The following is an 8,989-nucleotide window of genomic DNA, read 5'->3' on the forward strand; positions in this document are numbered from 1 at the left end:
ATTAACATTTTAGGTGATATCATGTTAAATCTTAAAATTAAAAAAAAAAAAATATTTATTGTAATTATATTTTTATTAACCAATATTTAACTGTAAGTGTAAAAAAATACCCCTTAAAATCAAATTTATAGAATTAATAAGGTAAACTTTAAATAAGCTCCGTAATGGATAATTGCATAAAAGTGTTTTTTAAAGAATATTTATCAGCTGATTTTAAGTATGACCAATTGTATTTCATTTTTTCTAGTGCACAAATGGGAGAATCAATGTGATAATTCTGACCCAAGTTCATAAGCTCAAACAAATCAAGGAAAGGTTTATATTTAAGCTAAAATATTATTTCTATAATATATAACTAAGAGACAATTCATCATGTTCAACATTGAAAGAGAATTTTTATACAATGAACATTGATTTTAAAACAATCAATATACTGTGATAATTTAGTATTCAACTGTGTGATGCTTGCATATGTTTTAAAGATATAAATAATTAAAATATTATCCATAAAATAAATAAATTTGATAACTTTATTCATGATTTCAATATTAAAAATTTAATGTATAAAGGGAATACTTTTATTGAAGAGAAAAATCTCAAGTCATGCTGTGTATTGGTATTTTACTAAGATGGATTGTTTTCATTATACCACTCTCTTGCTGATAAGAGGGCCTCAGGGTAAATAACAAAGAACAGTCAATTTTGCGGATTATAAGTATGCATTGAAATTCCTTGGTTTTCTCAAAATGCATGTTAGACATAAGCCTGGGATTCATTAGGTGTTGGCACTCAGGCTAGTAAGTCATATAGATAAATGACCATAATTTTTGTATAATCAAATATACAAAAAAAATCATAATGGCATAAATGCATATTAGATATTATAATTTGTCTCTAAAGCGGAATTTTCTATATTTATCCATTTATCCACATTTCTTGTCACTCTGCATTATAATAGATAACTTAAGAGGCAATTCCTCATGTTCAAGTTTGAAAGAGAATATTAATTCATTGATTTTAAAACAATCCACATACTGTGATATTATATTTCAACCATGAAATGCTTGCATACTTTTTAAGGATATGAATATTTTTTTTTCCATGAAATCATGGAGCTAAATATAAGTTTATATATCTGTGCATGAAATAAATAAAATTGATAACTTTATTTAAGATTTCTATATTAAAAATTTAATGTATAAAGGGAATGCTTTTATACAAGAGGACAGTCTCAAGTCATGCTGTATATTGGTATTTTTCTGAGAGTGGCTGTTTTCATTATACTGGTCTCCTGCTGATAAGAGGGCCTCGGGGTAAATAACAAAAATGCAGATGTATGCAATAGTTATTTAAAATTTCCTGTTTTTTTCCCCAAAATACATGTAAGACATCTAAGACAAATGACTATAATTAATTATTTTTGTATAATCAAATGTAAAATAATAATGACATAAACGCATGTTAGATATTATTGTCATTATTGTCTTTGAAGTGGAATTTTCTAATCTTATCCTAAAAAACTGGTTCAAAATCAATATCAGCAGTGTTAACTATTCTGGAAAGACCTCATATTAATATTTATCCATATTTCTTGCAAATCTGCATTAAAATCATATTTTTGTTTCTGAACTGCGAAATGTTAATTTTTTCTATTATAGATTTGACAAATTTACCTTGTCAGTTTTAACACATTTAGAAGATGATATATTTTAAAGACAATATTTAAATACATGATTATAAAACTTTTGCAACTTCCTTTTCACTTTAATGCAGATCTGTTTTTTTGTTTGTTTTTTTTTTTTTTTTTAAATAAATACCATACATGAGCAAAAAACAGTTACAGAAGATTGAAGTGTCAAAAGTCATGCTGTGTATTGGTGTTTTAATATAGTACCCTGCTGATAAGAGAGCCCCTCAGGGTAAATAACAATAGGCAGATGATAAATATAAGTAGCCAATGTAAATTCTGTATTCTCTGGATGTTGGTGCATATAAATTTCATTACAAGTAGTACAAAAAAGAAAACTGAAATATTTTTGCATTTTATGATAAACTCATAAAAATAATCATATTGCATAATTATGTTACAATGCATGAAAAAAAAAGAAAAAAGATTGGTGTTGTCTCAAAAAATGGAATTGAAAGATTTTCTAATCTTTTTGTTAATATCCATATGTCAGGTACATACTTAATATACCACCATTATGTATAAATATTTATTTTTAGAATAATATATATCATTTATATTAATCTTAGGTAAATCTAAGTTTCAGAAGGTAAGAGAGATTATAAATGAGATAAAATTGACAAAATTTTGGCCAATTATAAACATATTAAATCTTTAATGTATTAAAGGCGATTAATGCTTAAAATCATAACCTTTAACTAAAACAACCAGAAGTCAAAAATAACTTATTGGTAGAATTTGCCTCCCCCACTCCCCCCCCCCCCCAAAAAAAAAAAACAAAAAAAACTTGACTGAATTTTGTTAATTAATAATTAGCATTTCAATGTTTCATATTTCATTACCAGATTATAATAAAATAAAATCATATTAAATATCAATTAATTTTGTTTATTTATGCACTTATCAACATTACAGTTATAAATATTTATATTTACTTATTATAACAATAAGTTTTAAAATCAGTAAAATTAATGACTCTGAAAAGTTATTGTTCTAATATAATATTTTTCGTCATATTTTACAAAATCCAATATTCACAACTTCAAATTTATTATGAAAAACTATTATACAGATATCTATATTTATCTATCTTTTTGTAAAAGTCAAATTGCTAATCATTGAAATAAAAGGTAACTGCTTAATACATATAATAGGTCTGGTGCACTACAAAGTGCACTTATGAAGTGCACTACTAGTGCACTTTGAAGTGCACTAGTAGTGCACATCTAGTGCACTCCTAGTGCACTTTGTGTAACCTTTAGTCATGCATTCTCAATACCATTTACAAATATTGAATCATGGAAAGTGAAAAAAATAATGTTCAGAGATCATAAAAATAATGTTTGAATATGAAAAAAGAATATCTCCCGGACATAAATTTGAAACCTTGCAAACAAGATACGAACCATGTTCTCTCAGTTCCATATCAAATTGAGCAGGTCATTCTTATAAAAACAGGCACAGAAATGTACGTTACTTTGAGTATCCCTTAAATTAGCAGCTCATAATCATGTAACTGTTGAACTAGTCAGTAATTTTGTTTTCACAATTCCATTCTCAAAAGATGTAGGTGGAAATAAACATAATTTTTGTTAAATTATACCAATATATTCAGGCTTTTGGAATGTTAAAACAATAACAAATTTTACAGACGAATGATACATATTTTACTATTTCAATGCATACTTCGAAGTTCTTTACAGATTTATCAATGAAAAGCAGTTCGACATTAGAATGCTATTGATTTTTTATGATACATATAAACTCCTCGTTGTAAACTAATTCATGCACGTAGCAGTTGTTTTTTCACACCAAATGCCTTAAAAATAATGTAATAATTTTGTAACGTACATTTCAGTTTAATACAAAAAAAATATCAACAGTGAATTCATTAAGAAAATCTGACAGGAATGGGAAAACTTAAATATTTCTGTTTGGTATTTATTCCTTTTCTAAACATTTGAACAATTAACACCAAAAACCATACGCTTGGTCAGAATAAGATATTGTGTATGCATACAGAAATAAGATGTATTTTAATTGATGAATCTGTTCATATAACGTAAAAAAAGTACATGTAAACAACATTATATGTGCATATTTAACCATTTATGACAACATGCATGTGTGATAAAATGCTTTAAAATATCAATCTTTAGCATTTTTGAAGACTTTCTTAAAGACTTTATTAAATATTCTTGTAAACTCTCATTGGTAACGTACATTTCAGTTTTCTGGCATGGGTGTTGTACATAAAAAACACCAATTAATATTTAACATTATAAACAAAATGTTTCCTTTTTTATATTTTTAATTTAAAACAACTAACATTTTTACTTTATAAAATAATTTAAAAACACATGTGATCATCCTTATATGCTACGTTATTCATTGTTATGAGGATAATTTTACAGCAATGTCCAGAATTTTTTTGAGCCCCATTATGGTGTAATTGATAAAATTTGTTGAATTTTATGTAAAAAAAATAAAAACATGTTTTAATATCGCAAACTTCAATATTATGTGCAACTTTGCAAGTAACATGCATTTGAAGATGATTTGTCGAAAGCACTGTTAATATCTTTTATTAGAAACCAAAATCACATTTGTGAAATGCATGTAAAAATAAAAGCTTTAGAAGTGTGACAAATTAACTTGATTATTTTGTTGCTTTACAACATATTCCAGTGTTTTGTACACAATAAGGTAAATTCTGGGGAAAAAATCAGTTACTTTATACGAAACATTGCTTATATGAAACATTGTTTGCTTTTATTTTATAAAACATTGTTTCTTTCATGTCAAATATTTCAGATTCTGTAATATGTAATTCTACAATAACGCTCTTTCCAAAGTTAACTTTCGGTATCTTTCAGCTCTTGTTCTCTACCTGTAGCCTTTTTGAATCTCAGCCCTTAATTTCGGTCTCTGAAATGTACGTTACTACAATTGAAATGTACGTTACTTGTTGTTGTTGTTAATGTAAGTGAGAAATCATTGTTTTGTAGACCTTTATAGTTCATACACAATGCACATTTGAGTTTGCAGATGCTAGAGAAAAAATTAGAAATGATCAATATCATCACAACTCTTCAACTTAAACAACCACATATTGTACTAGTCCCAACTTTTGTAGATAGAAAAAAAATGCCTGAATAAAATGCATATGCAACTGATGCTAATACAGTTATATTTAATTTGTTTTCGTTTCTTATCATCCTATTCTTACTTGTTATTACATGAAAAACATATTAATGAAGTAACTTTTAAGAATTCGGGAGATACTCTTCATTGAAATAACTGATACTAGTTTTGAAATGTACGTTACCAACAGTAACGTATATTTCATGGTACTTTTAAGCAGAAATATACTTTCCACTACTACCTTTTGTTTACATTGCGAAAAAAACATGCTATCACATCTCAAAATCCAGCAGAATGTTTTCAGTAGATATATGTTTATATACATAAAATGTTTTCTAATATATATTGTGATATCGTATATCAAACATGAATTTACCTTAAATTATATCCACAGTGACACAATGCAATATTTATTTACGCTTTGATGTTACAAAACTCTTCTCTCCATATAAATTTTCTTACCTAAGGTATCATATTTTAAGTGTAGTGAATATTTTTTAAAATTGCGGTAACGTTCGTTTCGGTAACGTACATTTATCATCACTTTTCAATGCAGATCTGGACACAGTCTTGAGCAATTATAACAATTTCTCAACACATAACTTATTATTGGGGGAAGCTTTAACTGCTTGACACAAGTCTACCTTTTTACATTTTCATTAGTTCCTGTAGCATCAGTAACGTACGTTTCGCGGCAAAAATTACGTTTTAATTTTCTCAGAAAATCATCCATCAATTACGGCATCTTTATATACCACTTTTATAATACATTATTTTGGCCAATATGGCCAATTATCTGCCAAAAAACTTCAAACTTTGAAAGATCTTATTATTTAAAAAATATTTTCTTCACTGTTTAAAAACGCACTCTCCAAAAGGCATGTATCAGTGGAAAGGAAGAAACAACAATTTTGTTTACATTTTTATCATAGCTTTCAGTATGTTCCAATGTTAAATTCACGCTAAGGCATTGTGAGATACAAAAAACACCAAACAATTGTTTTATAAAAGACCAATTGACACATGAAAAGATTTAAAGTTCATTTTTCATATAGAGACAGTCACGTACGTTTCATTTTTTACTATTGTGCGATAATTATTTTTTCAAATCATGACAGTTGACTACTTTTTTGTTTTGATTTAATTAAAACGGAACATGTTTTATTTAACAGATGCTTTAGATAAAATATATAGCACATAATAAGACAAATATGCGGCGTGGAAAGCGTTTTTATCTATTCTGTAAATGATATTGAGAATGCGTGTAGTGTGAACTCAACTGTAGAGGATATTTGTTTGTTTTGCATGTAAGATTGAAATATATTTCACTAAGTGGACACCAGATGCAATATTTTCACAAGTGATGATTAATAGCTGGTGTTCATGAATGAAATATATTTCAATCTTATTTGCAAAACAAACAAACTTTATATCTTTTCCATGCTTTTTTAGTGATTTTAACTGGTTTTTACTTTTCTCTACATAACATAATGTGATATGATGCCATGAAGAAAATCGCATGATTATGTACCAAAGTTGAAATTTAGATCTGTAAAATGTCTTGAATTTTGTTACATTTTAAACATAATGTATGCAGTCACTAACTTGCATCTAAAGAAACAACATTTACATACGACAGAATTTATTCCTGTTGATAATTCCATTTAATTATGAAATATTATATTCATCCGCATTCAAACTACAGAGAAAATTATCAAATATGCATCGTAAATATATCATAATTTCAATTTCCACTGCAAAGCATGTTATATAGAGGATATTTGTTTGTTTGTGTGTAAGATGAAATTTTATTTCATCGAGTGGGCTTTAAAAACAGTATTCTCACGAGTGGCGAAGCCACGAGTGAGAATACTGTTTTTAAAGTTCACTCGATGAAATAAAATTACATCTTACACAACAAACAGACAAATTTTCTTTTTATTTTATGCTTAAAAACAAGTTAAAACGAAATTTCCATAAATTTTAACGTTAATATTAAAACTGTTTCCCCCATTGAGAGCCCCATTTATTCGGAATTTCTCATTAAAAAAAAAGAAGTCTTGAGCTGAAAAATAAGTCCGCCAATCAACATTAAATGACGGTGATATTTATTAATTTTATTAAAAAAATATGAATGATCGCTTGTTTTGATAATAAAAACAAACAATTCTTGTAGGAGAAAAAGTCCAACCATCCATCCATATTTCTGTTACTTAGTGCGAATTTATATTAGACCTGGCTTTGTAAATTGTAAGCGGCAGCCATTTTTTAAAGTTGTGTATTTCATGGATGGAAAATAATTGTGTAAGATTCAGAGGGATATAATTTGGATTTGTTAGTCATACACATTTTTAAAAGAAAGAAAACTTATTTGAGGATTGTAATAGACAAAAAATAAGTGTTGACAGATGTGAAAACATTCAGAAAAGGAGCTAGGAAAATGGAAAACTTGGAAACCTGCTCAAGAACGCTGGGTTGATTTAACTTATTCTTCGAGTTATGGCTGTCAATGCTTTCAATTTTCCATAAAGCATACGGCAGTTATTGCTCGTAGGATACTTTAATATGCCCAAATGTCATCAAGAGCAGTTTTGCATGGGGAAGGAATGTATTTTTGAGACTGTCAAAATGAAACAAAAAAACGAAATTTGGTGATTGGAATTTCATGAATTTGAATGAATAGAAGTAAGTTTTCTTCTTTTTATTACTTTTGACATTTAAGTTATTTATCATTTTCAGTTTTGCTTTTTCTTTAAACAGCCTGACATTGTCAGAATTGTCAGCAAAAATAAAATTGAGGTACCACATGGGGAAAATCTTAAAAAAGTAGTTTCGTCATTGAAAAGAGTGAAATTATATTTTGATAATTTTCACTGTGAAATTACCAAATATAATTTTCACGGATAAATCAGTAATTCACTGAAAAGCATAAAATAAATAACCATAATCCTACCGCGCCTATTTCTTGAGTAATCTCATTATTACTATTTCAAATTATGAGGGTATGTCCAGTTATCTTTTAAATAATCTTAACTTGATATTTTTCTATAATGGGTGCCTTTCTTGTCAATGCTTTGAAAGTTACTGAAGGGATTTATAAGAATCTAACTTCATGCATGGATTCCAAGGAGTGTTTCAACTTTTTTGACATTTCAAATAACAATTTCTGCCTTTTCATAGACAACAGCATACATTGTATGTAGAGCATTTATTGCTTCTGGCGATCAGTGACTCTTGTTTGAGTTATCCCTTTTATCAGATTTACTTATTTGTCCTAATCAAAATTCAAAAAGAAGTTTAGGAATTTCCTTCAAACTTTATACATGAGAAATTGTCTCAGGCTATGCATCTTTGTGCTTCCAAAATAATTTTGTCTAGGCTTAGAAATAATTTCTGGAGCATATCTTCAAAATACTTGAACTTCATAGACTGAGAGAGCACATAACAGGAACGTTTACTATATATTGTCTGTTTTTAGTTAGTCCCCTTTCATGAAAAAAAAAAGTTTCAAAGCATAACTCTAAAAGTAGTAAATGCATCACTTTCTCTCCGAGTAAATTATAAGAAAGTACAACCTTCAAGTAATAACTTCCTGGCTGCTGGAAATTAACAATGTGTAACATGGCCTTTATTTCCCTTGTTTTGCTTGTTGTCAGTCATTTGTCTCTTAGAAAACATAGTTTGAAAAGTTATCGCTTTGCTTGTTTTGACTATAACGTTTCTGACACAATATACTTTGAAAAATACTGCACAAAAATATTCAGTGATAGTTTTCATTATGGTATTGCCAACAATGAATAAATATATTGAGAGCTTGTCCTATAAATGTTTTCTTATTGTTATATTGCCAGGGGTATTTAAAAATATCAAGAGTTCAAGTCATGTAAATTGATTGTTAGCTCGACTTTTTTTTTTTTTGAAAAAAAAAGTAGAGGTATTGTTATAGTCAGGTCGGCGTTGCCGTTGCTGTTGCCGTTGCCGTCTCCGTTGCCGTTGCCGTCCGAAAACTTGTACCTGGATCATAACTTTTTTATTTCTTGATGTATTGTCTTCATACTTGGCCACAACAACCCTTGGGACAAGACCTTTCAGTAGACCACACTAACCTTGACCTTCATCCATAAATGACCTTGACCTTCAAGGTTAAAAGTCCAATTT

The sequence above is a fragment of the Ruditapes philippinarum genome, unplaced genomic scaffold (assembly GCF_026571515.1).
Source record: "Ruditapes philippinarum isolate M1 unplaced genomic scaffold, ASM2657151v2 ctg4814_1_1_1_1, whole genome shotgun sequence".
Lineage (NCBI taxonomy): Eukaryota > Metazoa > Mollusca > Bivalvia > Venerida > Veneridae > Ruditapes > Ruditapes philippinarum.